Raw genomic sequence first — 19,127 nt, 5'->3', positions numbered from 1 at the left:
TTTTTTTTTTTTTAATGGTGAATATTCAATTTCTGTAAGGTTTTTCTCCTCGCCTCCCGGCATGTGAGTGAATGTCCCCTGGCAGCGGCCCGCGGGGATAAATGCTTGGCTTTCGCCCTAAGCAACCAGGCGAACGTATCCCTCCCTCAAATTTCCTTAGTTTTCGCTCGTCAAAATCCGAGCTCTCCGAGACGAAAAAATGTGGCTCCTCCTTGAGGTGCCCCAACCGTCAGGTGAAGCCAAGGCAAGCTGTGGGATGTGTCCATCCCAACAGCTGGCGGTAGGCATTTTTTCTCCGTTTCTTTCTTATTACCCCCCCGCTCCTCAGCCCTCTTATCTCAGCTGTGTACAAACTGATATGGTACTTAGCAGGAAAGTGACTGGAAATTAAAATAACTTCGTTCACCAGAGGTTATCAGCTGGATATCTGTCATCATCAGTTTGTACAGAAAGAGTCATCTGCGGCAAAGGGCTGGACTAGAGCAGAGCCGGGCTCTGGGCAGCCAACAGGCATGAACCCTCCCGACAGAACCCGAGCCCAAACCTGCTGATGCGCGGTGCTGTCGCTCCTGGGGTAGGCACGGCTTTTTCTTTCGGTCTTTCCAGGCAAGGTGAACGGGAGGTGAAGAATTTGCAGTGCTGGGGGTACGGCAAAACACTGGCTGTAGCGATCTGCTCTGCCGGCTTGGGTGAACTGATTGTGACTTGGAAGTTTACTGCGCGCGTTAATTTTTGTAGTATAGCGCGGCAGGGGTTTGATCGGAAAACAAGCACTTTCCCGAGAAACCGTTTCTTTATTAAATTGTATTATTAAAGGTGATACTTCTTTCTTGTCAGTTGTCTCTAAATAATATCGTTAAATAATATTAGTCACCCTGCCAGGCTGAAGTGATTTTTTTTTTCCTTTTTTACCTTTAGGTGTATTTTAGTGTGTGCAATATTAAATAGAAAATAGGCTTTTGCAAGCGAGGGCAGTGATTCGTTTTCTGCCCGATTCGTCTTCCGATCCTAGCTGGAAACGTAAAACATTTTTCCTGTGGTTTTTTACCTGCAAATGTGAGACGAGCAGTGGAAACTGCGGGAGTCGATGCCCACGCTGCTTCTCCCCAGCTTGGGTGCTGCCACTGCAAATTTCTGTGCTGAAAAGCGCTGAGCTTTCAACCCCGCGTGTCCTTTCAGTCTTTTGGATGCCCCTTCTCCAGTTAAACACGAGGGTGTTTCAAACACGTGTAGAGGTGGATATAGAGCGAGAAATACCGTGAGGTTTGTTTTTGTTTTGTTTGTTTTTTTTTTTTTTTTTTTTTTTTTAAGCGACAGGCTTTGCTCGCTGGGAGGGGTTTGCCGGTGTTCATGTAAGCCCAGGGTGGGCGGTGGGGACCTGCCCGGGCCCGGAGGGTGCCTGCCCGAAAGGTGAGGATGGCTGGGAAGAACAGCCGCGTTGGCCTGGCAGGCGCCTCTTTCCCTGGCTCCAAAGTGACCCGTGTTTTACACTTCAGGCGCCTTGGCTTTTTTTCACTGCCGATTAGCCTGTTTACGTTATAGCCGGGCTACAAACTTCATTTTATTTCCTCCGATAAACACGATAAGAAATCCCGGCTTAAACTGGAACCAGCGTGGGAAACCATTCCCAGGCACCCCTTTCCTCTCCACTCCTTTTCGTTTCGGGTTTGCTCTCGAACCGCTCAAATCATAGACTCCTAACCCTTCATTACGTCACTCCTTTCCCAAATCCCGCTCTGCTGACGTAACTTTCACCCCGGGGCTCCGGGAGGCTCTCAGGTATCTCCTGCACCATGCCTGGGTTAGGAAGCCAGGGGTGCATGTGCAGGGATATTTTGGAGGGCAGGCGGGTGCTCGGTTGCGGGAAGACACGGCTGGGGAGGAGGCACCAGCGAGGTGACCATCGCTCCTGGTCGTTGTGGCCAAAGAGGGAAGAAGAAAGATTGGTGGGGAAAAAAAAAGGTTTCCTATCCAATTAAGGCAAATTCCCTCGCGGGCACTTCAATCTCCCAAAAAAGGGTTGGGGGTAAGCCGTGTGCAAGCGCAGAGCTGTTGCTCCTTCCCCCACTCTCGGCTCTCTGCAAACGTGATCCCTTACCAGGGGTGCCCTAGGGAGGAGGGGAAGGCTCGGTCCGGCCGCACCCTCACTGCCCCTCGGCCCGGACAACCCCGGGCGCAGCGGGCATCGCCAGCCGGGTCTGGCCCCAGTGCTCCTGGGGCGCTGCGGCCGTGGGGGCCCGGCGGGTTCGGGTGCGAGGCGGTACGAGGGGTCACTTTGGTGACTATCGCAGGCTGGAGTGTATTCTTTTCCGAGATGTGTTTATGTAACTTAATGTACTTTAGAAACTGCTGGGGAGTTCAGGCCGGGCTGATAAGCGCAGCGGTTATTACGGGCGACGTGCCGGCACCTCTCCCCCTCTCTTCTCCCCTTCGCTTATCCGCGCTACTTAAAATATACTTTTATCAAGGCCACCCCCACGATACGGACTGTTTCCATTCCCCAGCGGCTGTGACATTGAAGCGGACATATCGATCGGGCACCGGCGGCTCTCGGGAGCGCCCAGCCCAGCGGGGAGTTGCCGGCCGACCGGCTCCACGCTTCCCGCGGCAGGAACGGCGGCCGAAGCCGGCGGAGCAATCCGCATCCGGCGGGAAAGAGATGGATTTCAGAGGGATAGCGGCCTTTGACATCACCCATCACCTCCCTCTCGGGCCGGGCGGGACAGTCCGGGGACCTAAAGGTAGTGGTTAGCCAAACTGACCCCCAAACCAGCAAGGTCCTCTACACACCACTGCAAGGGCAGGGGCGGGCACGGTGAACGTGTCCTTTGCGATAGATCAGATCTGTCCCATGGTGAGGAGGGACCCCAAATTATCAAGGACGAGGAGAGATTATTTTTTCTTTCCCCAAAACTCCTAACGAAAGGCTGCCGGGTGTTCAGAGGCCGGGCTTCAGCTGCAGCCGTCCTCGCTGGTTCGCAGACAGCAGGCTCCGGGCCCCGCGGGGCAGGGCACCCTGACCCGGCTTGGGGAACCTTGCCCGCTCCCTCCCGGCCGCTCGCCTCTCCCCCAGGCTGAAGCCGTGCCCGGAGGCGGGGAGCAGGGCAGAAGGATATTCCCCACTGCAGTAAGCGGCCTCCCCGTTACTGGTGACCTGCTGCCGCGTGCTTTTGGGTGATTTCCACGGTGTCTTTCAACACTTGATGCTCAAATCAGCATCAGGCAGCACAGAACCCGCACGGACATTTGTGCAATATGTGCCCAAGCTTGTGGTTTCTGTGTCGTTGGGGGTTTTTTTGTTGTGGTCGCTTTTTTTTTTTTTTTTTTTAATAATGATCTGCACCTTCATTTTATTTGCCCTCCCTCCAGTCTCTGAGGTCCGGCTGGTTAATGATTTCAGCCTTTAAAAAAAAAAAATTAAAATCAACAAAACGCGCGGAGGAGGCTCCTATTGCCGCGTAACCTGACTCTCGGAGCCGGCGTTCCGCGGTACCCGCACGCTGAGCCCCGGTGGGGCGCGCAGGACGAAGGCGATGCCCTCGGGGTGATCGGGAGGCAGCCGAGACCCACGCGGCACCCTAAAGAGCAGCATTTAGCTGCTTCTGTCCAACAGGAGCATACGCGTTTTGTGTCTTTCCAGCACACACAGAGAGACTTTGAAAATGAGTTAAGGATTACTTTTATTGCTCCTCGGCGGTTTTAAAGGTTTTCAGAATAAGTGACTAAAATGGCTTAATTCTGACACTTTTATCAACGGGCACCTCAATGCTCTTGCTACAAAGCGGTGGGGCTGTGTTCCACTTACTGCTTGCGGTGACGAGTATTATGTATTATTTTTAATTGCAGTACTCCTTTCTGCGCACAACTGTAGATGAATCAAGTACCTCGACTCTGTGTGCGAATCGGCTTTCACACCTAGGGAAAGAACCCGTTTCGAGACAGCAAGGCCAGAAGGAAAGGCCCCCACCCTGGTTCCCGCCGTCTCGTCCAGGGGAACAGGGAGGCGGGGGGGAGGAGGGGTCGGAGCCGCCACCGCTCGGGGCCGCACTGGGAGCCCAGAGCCCTTCCCGCCGCAGCGTCTCCCGGGCCGGAGCCGTGGGGATCACTGTCGATTCCTGTCTGGGTGCTGGCGAAGGCTTTCAAGGCTCTCTTGTGCTGGATCTGGCAGGAAAACCCGGGGGAAAGTTTCTTGCTGCGAGAGGTCGTTGTGGGAGAGAGTTGGGAACGGCGGGACGTGGGGCACGGCGGAATCACACTTCTCCTCCCCAGCGCTTTAGAGCCGGGCTTCTCCTCATCCTCCCCCCGTTCCCTATCACGGCTATTAGGCAATATAAAATCCGATCTGCAATCAGTTATTCTGCCTCCACCCCCATGCCCGCAGCACAGAGAATTAATTCTTTCTCACTTAAACCTATCCCTCCCAAAAGAACTCCAACAAAAACTAAACTAAACAAAACACCAACAAAAAACAACCAAACAAAAAACATCACTGACTATTCCCTGGGATTGTTGTCGCCACTGCGGCACACCGTGAAGGAAATATCGGTTTATGCAGGCATCGAAACCTGCCGGGAAACCCCCCACATAGTTGTCTTCTTACTTCCCTGTCCAGGAAATAAAATAAACCATCAGAACAGGTCATGGTCTTCCAGTGAAATGTTTTCCACAGGTCAAAATGAATACATTCTCTTGGAAGCATTTTCGGGAGTAGCTCCGTTTCATGTGTATCCACGCTGAGCTGTGGCGGGGCCGCTCCGTTTCTCTTGGCATCGTGGCAACCTCTCGCCTTCCCTTTTGAAACCGCTTTCCTCGCCATTTACCTACCTGACAGAATTGTCTGAGAACACGTGCGAATAACAATAACAATAATAATAATAATAATAATAAACCCCCAAACAACGACATTCACAACCTTAGCTAAGCAAACCACTTCCCTCCATCCGAACTAATAATGTTTTCACTCGCTGCTTTCGTGTGGAATGTCAGAATTTGGCGATTTTGTTCCTGCTTGGAATGAAAGTAGATTTTAAAACGTTAAAATAATATCTTCCAGAGCGAGTCTGACCAGTTCTGTAAATGCAAGCCCTACTAGACTGGAAAATCAAATCAAAAAAACCACATCACAGAAAGAGAGATTTCAGAGTTAGCAGCTCGGGGTAATTAGATTGCCTATTAATAGCCTTGCTCCTAGCTGCTATCAGAAGTAAGTGGATGGCTCCTGCTTCGGGAAGGAATGAGCAAGAATGCCACGGGACGTAGGATGGAGACCGAGAAGATGGGGAGAGGTTTCCACCGAGACTTGTGGGGCCCCATGGATAGGCAAAATGCTTGTACCCCCCTTGGCTTTGCCTGTCATCCCCGTAGACGCCGGCTTTTCCCTCCTTTTGATAGATGGAGGTGTCGGAGGGAGCCGCGGAGGCAGGTCCCGGCCGGGCGGGTCCCATCCCCGGCGGCCCGAAGATAAGCGATGCTGCTAATTCACCTCCGGGGAGGCGACGCCTTCCTTCCCTTTTGCTTCTCTTACCGTCGGCGTTAATGGCTTCGCGGACACAGCCCTCTATTTGCAGTTAAAAGTATAAATATATACGTTCGCCGTGGGAATACCGCAATTTCCATTTCGTTCATGTAATCACTGCCAGTGTTTATCCATTTCGCCTAAGCCTCCACGACCAAAGAGGGCGTGCAAATAATCCGCACTTTGCGATTACTTTAGGAAAAGGTTGGGTTTATGCACCCGTTATTGCTGCTCACGTTGAATTTATAATTCAATAGTAAAGAACGCCAGTATGTGCAAACAATGAAAAGAACAATTAAAAAGCCGATTGTCCCAAACCTAGGTGGCTATAATATATTGTTTCCCTGCTGTTATTGATTGATTTTAAGAGGTCACAGATGACTGAACTTTGAGGAGTCAAAAGACTTTCTTTTAATTCCAATCAGATGAGCAAGAAGTAGCATAGTTCAGGATACATAAGGTTTTTTATTGCTGTAATTTTTTACACACACACATTGTAATAATTTCTCGATGTATCTTTCTTGATGGACAAAATAGTTTTAGTATTAAAGATGGAACACAGTAACAAAGGAGATAGGAGTAATCCTAATGTTACTGAGGTTCAAGATTTTACTTTTTATATTCTTAGTATGGATAGAGTTAGCAGCTTTTTTCTGAAGTAACCAATCCTCAGAGTAGATCAATGTGATGTATAGAGTGACTCCTATTTCCAAGGGTTAAAAAAAAAAAAAAAAAAAGAAACGACCTATGCACTTTCAATAAACTCTGAAGAAAATACCATTTAACAGTGTTACAGGATAACTTCAGAGAAACATCCATAAGTAACCAGGATGATATCTGGATGATGCATTTAGCATTTGCCAATGGCAATCAAACATAAGTTTAGCAGCACACAACTTTAATATTCACCTTTGAAATAATAACAAAAAAACCCCAACAACAGTTTTAGTATAAATTTACACAGGTTATTTGCTTCGCAGCAGCCCATTTTCATTGTAACTTTACTGTAGGTTGTTTTTTCTGATAGGATGTGTGACGGGGCTTACAAAGAAGCCCTGCTTCTATGTCTCTGCTCATTTATCCAGATCCTAAAAAGGTCTAAATTTGTCCTCAGTCACCATGGCTTAACCTTGAAGAGCCAATGCCACAGACCACCACAGAAACACCTCTTGAAGAAATAAACCTTGCTAGTGGATCACTTCTGAGGTTACCAGCAAGAATTGCTACTCAGCCCTTCAAGTCATGGTTTCAACTTAACTAAACTGGCTTTGAGCAGATTCTTACACAAACACAACGTGAATATTTGGTCAGCTAAAGCAGAGCTTTCTGCTGTCACAGCTCAGAAGCTGTTGGTCCCAAACAAACCCAATCAGCACTAACTCAGCACCTACCATAGCTCCTGTAATGAACTTAACAGTAAAGGTACTGCAGGTGCTCTCTGTGATTTATGCCAGGTTCTGTCAGGTTTAACAGCAGCTCTGTATGACACAGAGGCCATGCCATTGGACACTAAAGATGGCAGATCCAACTCCATGGCTGGCACGCTCTTATAAACTTACATTGCCCTTACTTCTGGGGGCCAGTGACCCCAGCAGAAAGGACAACCACGAGCACTGACATCAGTGACATCTCATGGCATCACAGATAAATCCAGCAGAGGTGGGACTGTCAGAACCTGGGAGTGTTGGGAGATGAAAACTCAGCAGTGCTTAGCTGGCTGGCGGGTTTTTCGCTGGCTATTTTCAGCTTTCCCCCAAATGCCCCATAGGTGACACCCTATGCAGCACCACTCCCCACAGACCATGTGCTGGGCTGTAGGGACACAGCTTTACGTACCACTACTTAAATCAAAGTGTTTCAGCTTCTAAACTAAGCCAAACTCTTTCCCTCCAAAAAAATCTCATATCAATCAAAACATTTGATTTTATCCAGAATGAAGATTTTTGGGCTGTTTTTGAAGTATTTAGCCCTTTAAAGGAAATAAACTTGGAATCAAATATGCAACAAGGTTCATCTCAAGAGAGCAGAAAATGTGTTTTGTTTTTTTTTCTTTCTTTCAGTTTGGTAACATACTCACATTTGGGGTGGTAGGAGAGGTCTGCCATGCCTGGACCAGAAGCCAAAACCACAGCAGCTCGTCCCTTCTCAGCCATCAGAAACTACAGCAAAACCTCTTATTTTCTCCTTGGTCAGCAGGGCACAGAGAAAGCAACAACTCTGAACTGATTGAAACTGCTGCCTGTGCTCTGGCTTGAAGGTTTTAAACTTTTTTTTTCCTAAAGATAGAGGGCTGCATGAATATGCTCCAAAATATTTCACTCATGGAGTTGGAGAGAGGTGTAATTCAGCCTGAAACCAGAATTTATGCTACACTCTTATTTTAGTTCCTACTGCCTAGGAGAACAGTTACTAGTCAAATTGCTAACTGTGATCTGTGCTAAGTTTTCAAATCCATTTTGTTTCGGTTTTGATAGCTTCAACAGAATTGTTGAATGACATTTCCTTTAGCAGCAGTTTTCCAAACAAATTTACTAAATTTCTGCTTGCAAGAAGTGGAAAAATGTATTTTCCTTGTGCCTGCTTGGAACTACATGTACCTCTGAGGTCCAGAGAGGTGACACATCTTTCACAAGTGTTTCCTCTAATAAGTGTAGAGAGGAGAAACTAATGGTTGTGAGCTGTAGCTACCAGAAGATTAAAAATATTCTGTGTGGAAATAATGTTAACTGCTGCTCAGTGTTTGGACTTGTGGAGCATGGAGCTGACTAGGTTGAGCCTATGGACAGAATTGGAAAGCAAACTTTTCAGCTGGAGAAGCAGACAACCTGAATTTAATGGTATTTGACCAAATGAGCAGGAACAAACATGGAAGAGCTTGGCTGAATGCTAAATGTGAGTATTTAAGCTGAATTCTTCACTTCGTCTGGGCTTTTTGGATGCAGCCAGCATTATTACAGCAAAAGTGGAAAATTTGAGGCATTTTGTCATGATTGAGAGTAGAACTGGTGAGAAATGCTAAGTGGATGGGAAGGGGGGAGACAAACCCATTCAGAGCTCTGTGACTTTTTAAATTCAAGTTTGGGTTCAGCAAGTCAGTGCAGAAGGACAGAGCTGTGGTAGCAAGGGGGAGTGCCCTTTCCCAGGTGCAATGCAAGGAGAGAAGGACCCACCCATCTCCTTGGTGCCTGGAAGATGGGTGTACACCTCAGTCCCCACATCCCAGGAAGGCAGCAGGGCCCAGCAGGAAGCAAATGTGCTCTTCCCAAGCACATGTAAGAAGTGCTATTTTGGGTCCATACTCCCAAATCAAGCACAGAGCTATGGCCAACAACTCCATGGGATTTTGAAGGCTCTGGATGGCTCATGGGCTGTCTTGAACCAACCCAATGCTCTGCATAAAAGTAGACTCCAGCACACCTGGAGTGACACTTTAGTGAGAGGAATAACAATGATGCACATCCTTTATGCTATTCAGCATTATGATACTACCCCATATCTATCAGTCTGAATGTCAAATATACTCTGTTTAACGGATTAAATTGTTTTATTGGTCCTCTATTGGGAAGGCAAAAGTCTGCTGTGCAAAGCTCAAGAAGTAAATAAAATCTAGTGATAAAGGACTAAACTCCGATGGGAATTTTGCTGGAGAAAGGCCTGCTTAAGTTGACCTGTTTAATTAAAATGCAATAAAATGCAATTTCCTTTACATCATTACACTCTAATGTCAACCTTAGAATCACAAAGTTGTTGAAACCTGAGAAAAATGGTTAATCTGTGGTTACCTCTTGGTAAAAAAAAAATGTAAAAAGATGTTTTTAAGGAAACATGTTAATAATTAAAAATAAAATTGGTGGTCTAAGTGAAGAGTACTGATGGTACTAAAAATGGTATTGACTTAATTATTTTTGTTGATGCCAGTTATTCATTTCTGGGCCATCAGACTATAAACTAGGGTACTTTATTGACTGCAATATATACTGGATTTGTGCCATATTATTCAAGAAAAACAATACACTGCAAAAACAATACAGAGAAGAGGTAATTTGTACAGAGTTCATGAGACAATTATATAATCTAATTACGAAACTGACTCACTGTGCCCTTGGTTCTATTTATTAGAAGAGAATTGAAGGACATACTAAACATACTCAGAGTCTAGGAATTTAAATTTAAATCCTGCCTGTACACCCAAGCATCCAGGAACATAGATCATGAGTCCCAAAAGAATGATGCCCTGATGTGGGACTCAGGATACTACTTCATTTTCCTGAATGATGGAAATTAAACTACTGCCCCATTTTCCTGAGAAGTGCTTTGAAACTCAGTCAACAGCACAGAAAAACTTTAAATAATGTTAATGACACACAAAAAGAAGTGTAATTTATTATTTATTTCAAAAAGCAACAGCAGTTTGAAATCTGCCTGTGTTTCACATGCTTCACTGGTACGAAACCTCTGGAGAAATGCATCAGGAACATTTGAATGCAAGTGAATATGTTTCATGTTCAAACAGAAACAAATCACTGAGGTGCCTGAACACAACCAAGGCTTTGCACATGTCACTCACTCATGGAGAAGTTCATCTAAGCACAGAAATGACTAAAGCCAAAACAAAAGTAAGTTGCTAAATTATTCTGTGAGTTTTCAAGTCGTAGCTGCACTGCAACTGTTGGAACACTTTTCAGATGTTTTTCCTTAAACTTTTAATGCTTTTTAAGGAGCATGCAAGTATTTCCTTTCTTGATCATGTAAGAAATGTTATTAAATAAAACCTTTTTTTGCATCTCTTCTGATGTTTTTTATTCTCAATTTACTGTGCATTTTGTATTTGAAGAGATTTTAATGGGTGATATCTAACCATACCATAGTAAATGGTGGAGCAGGCTAGTATTCAGAGTGATTATAAGGAGTATTTGTTTATAAAACAGGAAAAAACCTCAGTGTCTCTTTATTTGTTTTTATTAATGGTAATGCTGGCTTGCATACAATAATTTTTTTTAATAAATGCTATGAGGATCTAGGAGGCAGAATAGCTAATGGAGAGCTTGGGACACCTGAGTCCAGTTTGGACCCAGGTAGGGAAGTCATGATTCTGCATATTGGAAGGTACAATTCTGCAGCACATTGGCCCTGGTGCAATCCTGGCTTCAGAAATCCTGTCCCTCCCAGGAGAGACTTTTCTGCCTGGAGGAGTCACTCCAGTGCCAGCACAGCAATCCACTGCCTTCTCCCAGTTGTATTAATGAAATTCCTTGTGGGACCACACTGGAAGAAAGACCATTGAAGTGATTACAATTAAAAATAGCTCTTCCTCTGCTCCTCCCACAAAGAGTTTATTTTTAACTTCCATCACTTCAGTGTGCTGATTTAAGCACTGCTCTACACGCAGTTGTTTTGGCACAGCTGAGGAGGTGACAAACTGCAGGCCAGAGGTGGGAACAAGCATCTGGGGCAGGAGCTGGCTACAGCAGCTCAGCTGGCAAAGGCAGTGTATCATGGGACTACGGTGTGGTAGTTCACTGCATGAACTTAAACTTTGCCTTTCCTGAGTGTTTTCATAGCCATGAAGCATCTCTGCTCCAAATTCCTAGTACAGGAGAGCTGGCCCAGCATTGCTTTCCTACCCCAGCCTGGTTCATTTCCATTAGAGATTCGCAGTCATGTGAGCCATATCACCAAGAAATACGGTGTGCGCCAAGCCTCAGCTGAATCCCGAGGCTGGTATCCTTGAAGACATTTAGGTGGCTAACTTTTAGGCAGTGGAAGGCTTAAATGGACAGGGTTAGGAGCAGGCATATGGTCAGTGACAATGCCTTGGCCATAGGACAGCGGCCACCTACCCACCCACTCTCCCAGGTCTCTGCTCACAGCCTTTTATTTTGGCTTTCATGCAAAGGATCAAGCTGTGTATGGACGAAGGACTGAGTAAGAACTTCTACCAGGTAATTTTGGCTGTGATTTAGGACTCTTGCATCTTTTCTTAAAGCACAGGCCATGAGTCACATGCTGAAACCTTCTTTCTTATCTCTCCAACTTCCTGACATTTTATGGACCTCAGGCTACCATGGCTCTTTGACTTCTTCTGTCCCTTTCCTGTGATTTTGGTCTTTTGAGGACTTGAAAGCTACGACCTAATTTGAATTTTTGTTAATAGCTATGTAAGTAAGCACTTGGGTGAACTTGCATAGCCTTTAAGCAGCCAGGAAGTCAGATAATATCTAATCTTATCCCTGTTAGGGTAAAAGAGTGTCCCTAGCACACTACTTACCAATGTGTTCTAGAGCAGACAACACTGCATGCTATAACCTATCCTACAGTTCCCTATATTAAAACAATTATCTGACTGGCTCACGTGTGAAAACATCACAGCATGACATCACCTAGAACCTACTGACCCCAATGGAAGAAATACCAATTCAACTGAGCCTGGAGCTCTCCTTTACTGCCTCAAGTAACTCACTTCACACATCATAAGCGGAGTTTTGAGCCTCCACCATGTTCATCAGACATTATTTTTTCTTCCAGTCATGACCCAGACTAGGAGCCTAGATAGTTTTCTTAATCATAAATGGTACTTCTGGCAGATTTAATACTTCAGTGTCAAACCTTCAATAAGATCTTGTTGGCCTTCACAAGCATATTGCTTCTCTTCTGCTCCATGCACACTGTTTCAGTCCTCCCTGAGGCTGTCCCTGAGACCTTCTTGTAATGCAAATAAATTGAAAACAAAATAGAATAACATCACGCTTAGTAGCACTTCCATGGCACTCTGCTGTATCTTGATGGCATAAACAAAATGCCAACTGAAAAAGCAACCTTGAAAACCATCTAGCTCACAAATGTATGATTTTGTGATGGAATGGGGCAGCCCAAGCTTGGCTGGACCACATTCAATCACAAGGATCTCCAATCCTTCAAAAGCTCAATAGAGCCTTAGTCCTTCATTGTCTGCAGAATTAGCCTTGAAACCATTTCTTCAAAGGCTCTTCGCTGGTTTCAATGACTTTGCCTGCACTGGAGTACTTTTCTGTTTGTCTGTGAACCTCAATCATGACTCTTCTATCCTCACTATGCAGAGGTGAAGAATCTAACAACCTGTACAGAATATATAGAATCTACACTCTCACTTGGAAAGCACAATATATGGTATGTAAAAAGTTAAAAAAAAAATCATACTTTCCTAGCAATCCTTACATATGCATTGAGCTGGAAGTTATTTCAGAGAATACTCATGCTACTCATAAAAAGCCATTACCAAAGTCAGCCGAAATTCCAAGAAAAAAAAAAATAGAAGGGCAGGCAGGTAACTAATCCATTTTGGAGCTGTAAGGTTGTGACCTGAGGTATGTTTTCACAGAAAAGGCAAAAATGAGGATCTTTCCCTAATGAGGAATAACCCAGTGATTTAAATAAGGAAGGATAAATGATGAACATACAGTTTCTGCCTGCACAGAAAACATTCCCAAGAAGAGGGCTGATCAGATGTAGTCATAGTGGATGGCTACAAACTGCCAGACAGGCAGTGTTGACTCAGAGCTCCCACTCCTGAGCTCCCTTTCCCAGTTGCAGCTTATGTAAAAGACTATAAAGAAGGAAAACCCATGGAATAATGAAGATTAATGCAATAAATATACCTGAGCCCGTCTACTTGTTTTAGTGGTTAATGCCACTAGAGAAACCCTGCAGGGCTTTAAGCAATTCTTAGTGATGAAGATTTATGAAGCCCTTTTAAAAACTTCATTAAGGGGTCAGAGAGATTTAAGTGGCCTCACAAGCTCTGCACTAAGCCAAGAGATTCACTTTGCAGAAACTCAGCCAAAGGCAGCGAGGACAGAGCTGGCTTGCAAGGGCTCTTCACACACTCTGGGAACAATGCTGAGTAGTACTCTGTGCATCTGGGCAGTACAGCTTAATGCTGAAGTCCCTAGCAGGGTTGTGGCAACCAGGATGGTTAAAGGAAGCTGCTTAGCAAAAGTATTTCCTCTGAATAATGTTAAGGCCAGCATAGTCTAGTAAGCAAGTCAAGTCTGTATACACTGCTCACAGAACTTTCTTCTTCCAGTGTCCCTCAGATTGTCTGAAATATGGCAAAGCTTTTTATTTTCTGTAGCTGGGATTTTCCTCCTTCTGATGACAAGTGCTGCCTGAATCCCATCAAATCATAGCCCAGAATCTTATCTTCCATACTGATGCCTCCAAGCAGTTGTTTAGGACTGTGATTATTTAGATATAAATAGCAGAGCTCATTAATTTAGCAATCACCCCCAGCTATGAAAATGCAAATTGGGTTGGCTTGTTTGTGTTTTCAAGAAAGAGAGAAGGTGGTGGCGGTAGGTGGGAAGGGGAATATTCCCCAGGTGCTGCTGTTTATCACCTTTTTGTCTCACCCTGAGCCAGGGAATGTTTCATCTGCACCCTGCAGAGCTTTGCTGGGCTCTGTTCCACCACCACTGAGGTGGGTATGCATCACGCACCTCTTGTAAATTTGGTTCTTGGACCAACAATTTGGGTCAACCCCATAAAAAAAAAATTCTGGACTTCTTTTTAGTAGGTATGCAGCAGAATAAGTTCTGGTAGCTGGCAAAGGCAGCAAACTGACAGAGCAAGAGATGAAGGATGCTTTTGTAGCGTCACAAGTAAAACTACCACTCCCTCTGTCTTGCTGGATCTGCCTGGCCGTGGGGAAGCAGCCATGATGGAGCAGACTTCATGAGCTGTCATAAATTCAGTACAAACAAAGCAGAACATCTCCAAAAGTTGTGCTCCAGCTTGACTGCCCACCTGAAGTGAACATCCTTTGCTAGATATCTTACAACCCGATGTTCTCTGCTTCATATGGATTGTGGGAGGTGCTACACAGCCTCAGTGCCTCATGAGGAGGAGAGGAGCCAGAAGGAAAAAAGGTAAAAAGAGAAAGAGAGTAGAGCATGGAGAAAGGGACACCTGAGAAATCTGCAGTAGGAAGAGAAATGCTGCACTGTACCCTGGAAGACCTCCCTCACCTCTCATCCCATCCCATCCCTCAGAGCTGCCAGAAGCAGGCACTTACAGAAACCTCCCCCAAAAAGACTGGTTATTATTCCCAGCATGTTAAATAACTTGGAATCTAAATGCCTCCAACATGAATTGAAGCAAGCGCCTGAATTTTTGCAGTGCTTTGTTGGACAGAGAATCTAATCAATGGAATCAGCTTAACAACTAATTTTCAGGATTTTAAGAGAGCTTGTTCATGCCAGCCCTCATTCAGGAACACATTTTTACATTCTCAGAGCTTAAAGCACCAGCTTTACACTAAATGAGAGGGGTGGATGGAACCCCACACTTGTGAACAGGGCTCTTCAGTTAGGTTTTGTGGCAGAATGGCTCAAGCCTGGGGTAGCCTCTGGGAAGGCTTGAATTTATGAATGATGCAATAGGCAACTCTCTGCTTGAAATCAAGCAGTAGCAATACCTCCCAAATAGTTATGCAATAAATGATTTAATACTAAAGAACTGCATAAGGAAGTTTATCTACCATTACCTCCATCTTGCAGCTTTTCTTAGGGGCCTTACCTTGCCAGCTTCATTTGAATACAATCATTTCTGATGGGTTCCTGAAGGTACCCACCGAGTCAGGAGGTGTCTTCCCATCTGCAGGAGCAAGCAGAGACTCAGGAGTGAGCGGATTACGATTATGGCTGGTACAAAGGAGAAGCCTCCCTCATGACAATGAGTCACAAGATTATTGCCTAGACAAGGAAAACTACTACAGAAAAGCCAATTGCATAATATTCCAAAGAAAGCAATTGAGTGGTTTCATTGGTAGAGGCTTTGGATGAGCTACACTCTACAAATAATAACTTCATTCAGGCCGTTTCAATGACACAGGCTAGAGATAGGAAGAGCCATGATAATTATGTTTTGCCACGGCATTTTGGGAAACAGGGGATCAGGAATTTTCCAAAATGGGAAGCTTGTTTTGCTCCCTGAAGACCTCGTTTTGATTTCAAGCACTGCCTACTATGTGCTGTTGCCACATTTTTTAGATACCTTTGTTATTGCTCCCTTGATTATAGGGCACGGGGAGATTTCTGCAGTAGACAAAGACTTTTCTGAGGCACATGCTATAAGAGCGGAAGGTATCTGCTCCAAACCCTCCATAAATAGTTAACTCACTGTATCTAAGTGCCTCAACATGAGGAACACTTTTCTTTCATGCCCTGTTGAGACTGGAGATATAGGAAGGCAAAGAGAAGCAGGGTGGTTCAGGCACCCAGGGTCTGAGTTCCTGGGTGCCAGCATCAGCCCTGGGTGCTGACAGTTGCCTACACAGCCCTGAGGGGCAGAATGTTTTCTCTCTGATGCTCCTGTGTAGCTACTACCACTTGTGAGATGTGCAATGGCTCAACAAAGTGTTGTAAAGTATTTGAACCTTGATAGTGTGCCCCAGCCAAACCATTTTTTGTTATTTTTACCAGAGCCCTCAGAGTGGGACCAGGCTGGAATTACCCTCATCAATGTCACCTGGCCTTTCCACCTTCAGTTGCAGTACATCAGCCCCAAGAGGGTTTTTAAGCTCCAGTCTGAAGTCTTGAGGGGAGAGGTGGGACAGATTTATATCAGTTCTTTGTCCTTTGCTCTCTTGTTGTTTGGATTTCCTGGACTAACTTGGCTGCTGATCACTGGATGGGTTTTGTTGCTGTCATCATCTCCATGCTGCTTGCCTGGATCAGGAGCCCCACCTGTTAGAGCCCTCAGGAATTCATCAAGGACTGAAAGGTAAACTGTGCTAAATTGGGAAAGAAGGAGCTGAAAAACTAAATACAAAGACAGCAAGGAATAGATAAAAAGGACTGTACTGTACTAGATTAAAACCAATCATGTTATCAGAAAAGTGTGTGCAGAGCTCATGGACAGAATAGAGAAACCAATCAAGCAATGTGAGATCTCATGCACAGCAGTTGAGAAATGTATATGTACTGTATTATGGATAAGTTGTAAAATGTATAAGCAGAGTAGTATGTAAAGGTTGTAAGATGTATAAGTAGAGTAACATGTGTAAGTATTTATAAGCAAGTAAAATGTATAAGTAGTGTATTATGCATAAGTAGGTAAAATGCATAAGTACTGTGTCATGTAGAAGTTGTAAAAAGTGTAAGTAAATGTATAAGTAGAGTAATATGGATAAGTAGTGTAAGATAAGCAAGTGAAATGTGTAAGTAAGGTAATACGTCAAAGTTGTGAGATGTGTGAACACAGGGGTATTTTAAACAATAAGATGCTTCTGTGTAATCATATTGATTTGTTGATCAGAAGGCATGAGTTCCTGCAACTAAGAGAGTAAAGCTGGGTCTGCTGTGCATAAGCCCGTGTCACTTCAGTGGGCAAAACTCTGACCTGCCTGGTTTAGGGTAACAGCAACTGCGGAAAGTAAAAGCACTTGGATGGCTAAACAGCAGTGCCAGAAAACAAATTCACAGTGAAGCGTGCCCTGATCCTTCATCTGGATCCATATTCTTAGTCTGCCAGGGTATGAAATGTCTGAAGTGGCAGGAATCCATGAATTGGGGGGCCATTTGCCATTGTTACCCTGCTGTAGCTTTTTGGTTTCTTTTTTTTTTATTTCCACACACAAAACAATACAGATCATAATTAAATTATTTAGGCACTTCTAATGATCCCAAATTAGCACTCCTAAACCTTCTGCTTACTTCAGGTTTGTGAGTGAAACAAAAGATAAATCAAGGTAGAATGTAGTTCTGAGTTTTCTTGAGTCAGCAGGAACTATGCCAGCACTTGATTTTTTAAAATCTGGTTTCCTCAGCTGATTTAGTCATGCAAAATTAGCAACCTTGAGAAGGAAAGTGTAAGTGTGTGTTATTCCTGTTATACCCTAAAGTGGGTTACATTTCCCATCAGTTCCCTCAAGCAAAACCTGTATGCCTGGGAAGCACTGTAATTTTTCTTTTTGTCTCCCTTTGATGAGAATTTAGAAACAAGTGAGCAGCAGTGTTTGCTGCAAATCTTCTTTTGAGTGCTGTCACGGCTCTTACCTGGGGGCTGTCAGCCCAGCCACCACATCCTTCTGCAGAGGGGAAGGAGAATATTACTCTTTCCTTTCCCTTCTGTGTGGTAAGAAGCCACAGGGAACCACAGAGCTGTGTCATCCTGAATTGCTATGACCAGATTTACCAGGGAGCTTTTCCTACTGGGAAGAAGAAGTGCCATGAATGCTGCTCTGCCTTTGCATGTACCCTGGGCTGTGTGTGGGAAATGGGGAGGGCAGAACAGCTCCTGCCCAGCACAGTGCCATGTGTGGTTCCCCCTGTACCACCCTGGCTCGGGGGGAGCATGGAGCACAAGCAGCACTGAGAGCATCTGCCAGTGACAGCCACCTCAAACTGCTGCGTGGCCCCAGGTCCCACCTGCTGCGTTTTCTGCAATGGAACCGAGTGTTTCATGACATGAAGGGAAAAGTAAGTGGGTCTTAGGTAATGGACTTCAAATATATAAACTAGGCTGCCACAAAGAGAAAAGGAATATTTTGCCTCCATTGACAGATGGAAGGTACAGGATCCACCAGAGAAAACTGGAGAAATGCCATTACCTGTGCTCTTAACAGAAGGTTAAACACTTTAAGAAAAGTCAAGACAAAGGGGAAAAAAGGATTTGGTATCTCTCTGAGATCCTTCCCACCAGAATACCTCTGTGGCTCTTCAAATGTGTGATTATCCACATCTGCCAGAGGACAGTGCAGTCATAGGGGAGAAAAGTTGCATTCTTCAAACAAATGATTCATTAAAAAGCAGCAACCTACTCCAGGAACAATCCACTATCAAAATTTTGCCTCAAACTTAGTCATGAAGCCAAGAGGAGTTAAAAAAGGAATGACTGTGGCACAACAATCAAACTCTTTCAATCATTAAACCCCACCAATAAATACTGGGGAGTGCTGGAACAAATCTTTGTATTTCTAGAAATTATTCTAGCTGTGGAAAATATAAACTGTGTCTTCCCTGCAGACACAGTCAAAATGAATCAAAATACTCCTCATAACACAAAGGAAATACCTCTGGGCTGTGATAAGGACTATGAATGTAGCTCTTTTACGTCTCCCCGAGCTAATAACAATAAGATGGACTGGTGGCACTGTTTTCAGCATGGAGATTAATAGCCAGGGAGAAACCGAGAAGGAGAAAGTACACTTTCAGTTTTCTTTCCGATGGCTAATTAAAAAGTCCATATCTGAAGGGAAATGCTGTGGAAATGAGAGCTATTTGGATGTGCTTTCCCCCATCTACTATCACTGTGCTTTGTGAGGAATGCTTTATTAACGCTAATCTCATCTCTCTGCTTTGACAGAAGTTACAGTTTCCTTCCTTTGCAGCCTCTAAGGCTCAGTTCTATTACAGGGTTTATTTAATGGGAGCTTTATTATTTTACTAAATTACCTCATCTTCTGGGAACAAACTTAACCTTGAACTATGAAGCCAAATGTCTTTTTAATGATGCAAGTCTGTTTGGAAATTGTGCTTTGATGACTCTCAATTTTCTTCATTCTGCAAGTTAATATGTGGAATATACAAAAAAAAGTAATTTTTTTTTATCTGCAGGCCTTCCTGATCCACTATTT

General features: G+C 44.7%; 1 long non-coding RNA gene across 1 annotated transcript in view; it reads left to right on the top strand.

The window, feature by feature from the left end:
* The first annotated feature begins 2 nt into the window (after positions 1–2).
* LOC138105039 (uncharacterized) overlaps positions 3–19,127 on the top strand; it is a 45,011-nt gene continuing 25,886 nt past the window's right edge. The window contains exon 1 of the long non-coding RNA XR_011148363.1: positions 3–574. This is a non-coding gene — a long non-coding RNA (uncharacterized lncRNA). The remainder of the gene's footprint in view (positions 575–19,127) is intronic.

Source organism: Aphelocoma coerulescens, chromosome 2 (assembly GCF_041296385.1).
Source record: "Aphelocoma coerulescens isolate FSJ_1873_10779 chromosome 2, UR_Acoe_1.0, whole genome shotgun sequence".
Taxonomy (NCBI): Eukaryota; Metazoa; Chordata; class Aves; order Passeriformes; family Corvidae; genus Aphelocoma; species Aphelocoma coerulescens.
The sequence above is the reverse complement of the archived record's forward strand: the minus strand, read 5'-3'. Positions and strand labels throughout refer to the sequence as shown.